Here is a 200-nt window from a genome sequence, read left to right on the forward strand (position 1 = left end):
AGGTGCTGAATCCAGTGTGGAAACAGTAGCATGTCAGCAGCTCAGAGGACTAGAGTCCACTGTTAAACCCTCTGAGGAGCTGTGAACATCAGGTGATGGTGTCAGGCCAGACCTGCTTGACAACTGAAAATTGCAGTTATGATAGAAAGATGGAAGTACCTTTATTTAGTACAAAAGAATACATGCTTATTATAAATATA

Source organism: Loxodonta africana, chromosome 2 (assembly GCF_030014295.1).
Source record: "Loxodonta africana isolate mLoxAfr1 chromosome 2, mLoxAfr1.hap2, whole genome shotgun sequence".
NCBI classification, from domain to species: Eukaryota; Metazoa; Chordata; class Mammalia; order Proboscidea; family Elephantidae; genus Loxodonta; species Loxodonta africana.